The sequence below is a fragment of the Pygoscelis adeliae genome, unplaced genomic scaffold (genome assembly GCF_000699105.1).
Source record: "Pygoscelis adeliae isolate BGI_AS28 unplaced genomic scaffold, ASM69910v1 Scaffold47, whole genome shotgun sequence".
In the NCBI taxonomy this organism is placed as follows: domain Eukaryota; kingdom Metazoa; phylum Chordata; class Aves; order Sphenisciformes; family Spheniscidae; genus Pygoscelis; species Pygoscelis adeliae.
In genome coordinates, this window is record NW_008825255.1 from 1106788 (window position 1) to 1109983 (window position 3196).

A 3196-nucleotide genomic window follows, 5' to 3' on the forward strand; every position below is an offset into this window, starting at 1 on the left:
TTCCTGCTCTGAAAAGCTTTGCAAAATGCAGAAAATGTGCGATATGAAATAATATTGTGCAGACGGAGAGATACACTGGAGTTCATTCTTCTTGCTAGCCACTCAGTTTTCTTTCAAAGACCTGCCTCAGCTTCATTGTCAAATTCCAAAGTCAAGTAGATGAATTAGTGTAGGAGAAAAGTTTCCTGCATTCTCTAATTTAAAGAGTCCCGTCCACCCCTGGGAAAATATCAATTTTGAGAACATATTTCCATTTTCAAAAAAAGCATTTTGAAACTAACAGAAATGCTTCATTTCAAAATGTCAATGCTTAGTTTTGAATTGCTGTTTTAACTCAGACTGTCATTTAAATATCACTGTGCAAGGAAATATCAATTTAAAGTAGAATGTTTCAGTCCAAAGTAGCATTTCTGGAGGAGGGTTGGTAGCAACTAGAGGGAAAGGCATACCCTTCAAAGGACAGATTTATCAGCAACAGTCTAAAATTTGATGGTATTGTTGCAAACCTTGGAAAACTTTCGAGACTCAAAATCATGTTACTCATTTGTCTTAATTTACTTTAATGCAACAAGGAAATTCCCAGAGAGAAAATGTAAATCTTTTCTTGATCTTCAGTTTTACAGAAATCTGCTAAAGAGTGAACTGTAAGGATATTTTACCGTTCAAGAACCTTACTTATTGTTTCTGTAACATATAACTTTTAGATTTCACATTTAAATTTGTGTCCTTGTTATTTCTTTTTTCCCTTCTAACATCTGTATTACACAGCATTGTTAATAATCATTTCTCCAACCTAACAGACAAACACAGATTTAGATTAAAGCCAGTGGGAAGTTTGCTATCAGCATTGATAAGGACAGGGTGCAGCCTCAGGTTCATTGCTGTTATATTTTTACCGTACCAGTGTGGTTCAGCTGAGTGTTTGAACACCACCTGATTCACAAGCTGATGACGCAGGATATGCAGACTCCACCATTTTCTTAAATTCAGGCCATCAAACTGTGAATTCATCAGTGAAAAGCAACTAATATTGTGACTGAATTTAAGTCACTAGAAAAACTTGTGTATTTTCCAATTAGGAATTGATCAGAAAAGAAAGCCTAGGAATTTGATCTATTTCCACATTTTATTAGAGCATTTATATTACTGTTCTCTGTTTCTCTGTTTTACCTCCCCCTCCCCAGAAATGAACTCTCTTCTTTTTTGATCTGAGGTATTCATACCATATACATCTCATCTTTCTCATACCACTGATTGCCATTTCTTTTGTTATTGCACTGTATTCTATATACTAGATTCTCCAACTCCCACATACAGTAGGTGAGAGAGACAAAAGAGTGAATCCTATCCAGACAAACTTTTTCATTGAGTGCAAAGGGCCACAAAGCTGTGGGTGGTGTAATTGTATAAATAATTTAAAAAGCAAAGAAAATAGATGTGGAATGCAACTGCTGAACATATACTTTTTGTCACAGATGGTTAATATTTTTCTTCAAGGGATCAAAGTTAGTTTTATTCTACCCCCAAGCTGTTAAAAATACACACACACAAACACACACAACAGTGTATGATAACAATAAAGGATGAAAGTACCTTCCTGCATTAGCAGTACTAGCTCCAGCTGACTCACCCTATCTTTGGTCAGTGTCTTTGTCAGTGTATCATTGTTATATTCTGTGAATTTCTAGTCATTTAAATACACTAAGTTAACAGGTAATGTTACTACTGGAAAATGTATATGAAAAGCAGCTTCAGTTCTTGGGGAAACATCTGTGCTCTCTCCTCTCCCTGCTGCTCTCCTAAAGATACAAGGCATGAACCTGGGGCTGCATCCCTGTACTGCAGCAGAAGGGTCCTGCCCTCCTGTACACAGATGCTGGGAGGCTGAATTTGTTGCTGTGTGCAGCTGTTTCTGCACTATAATGATGAGCAGCAAAGAAAAACCTGCATGTAAAGCCCAGCATATGGAAATGGAAGTTTCTTTCACAGACCAGGAGTCCCAGTGCGGTTTTGGACACACATGAGATGTGGCTCTTTCCTCTTCTGCCCAGAGGAGCCCAGCTGTTACAGCTGAGCAAAGACACTGCACGGCCACACTGTACCAGGACTCCCAAGAGGGGTCCCTTGCTGCCCGGACTTGTCTACACACAGACCCTCTTCAGCCAAGCTCAAGCAAATTTCTCTGTGGACATCTGTATTTCAGTCTAGGATAGGCTTGTTCCACACAAGCAGTTAAAGCAGTCCTCATTTACTGGGACAGCAGACACAGCTGGTTTAAAGCAAAGCAGTCCTAAGCACACATTTCACTGCACTGGTTTAAGATCACACTGTGGAAGAAGGCTTGGTTACCCAGAAGGGTCGCTGCCTGGTGAGGGAATTGCAGTGTCTTGGTTACCTCACATTAATTCCCCTGTGGGTGCTCATCTTATTTACTCCCTGTGGAAGAGATAGAACATGTTGATGGGTTATTACTTCATCACTGCAATGCAGCCTCACAGGGCAGAGAAACCCCTGCGGCACCCAGCTGGATGTGCTGCCATCATCAGCAGAGGACATCTCACAACCACTCTGCACACCACCTCCCACCTTGGGCCCTTCGGATAACTAGTCCAGCTTTGGGAGAAACAGAAGGAGCATGGGGTCTACCAGACTGATTCTCATGTGGAAAGTGAATCATCAAATAATAACAGCAATTTAGGAGCATTTGTTATGAAGGATGGTCGTGCCTCTGAGGTCTTCAGTCTCAGACTTCCACCCAGACTTAGAGAAAAAACAAGGAGACTCCCAAAAACATTTATCACACAGTTTCTGTAGCACTGCTGTAGAGGCAAAAGAGATTTCTGTGGGGTATGTGTGGAAAATTCTTGTTAAATAAGGGCATTATATTACACCCCTGCACATCCCATGGATCGATCACCTTTGCTGAGAATGGCACTTCTGAGCAGCTCTATAACCTTCCATCACTCCAGAGCTGATTTCTCAGAAATCTCTGCACAGGCATTACTTGATCATAGAATCATAGAATGATAGAATCATAGAATCATTAAGGTTGGAAAAGACCTCTAAGATCATCGAGTCCAACCGTCAACCCAACACCACCATGCCCACTAAACCATGTCCCTAAGCGCCTCATCTACACGATTCTTTTAAATACCTCCAGGGATGGTGACTCCACCACTTCCCTGGGCAGCCTGTT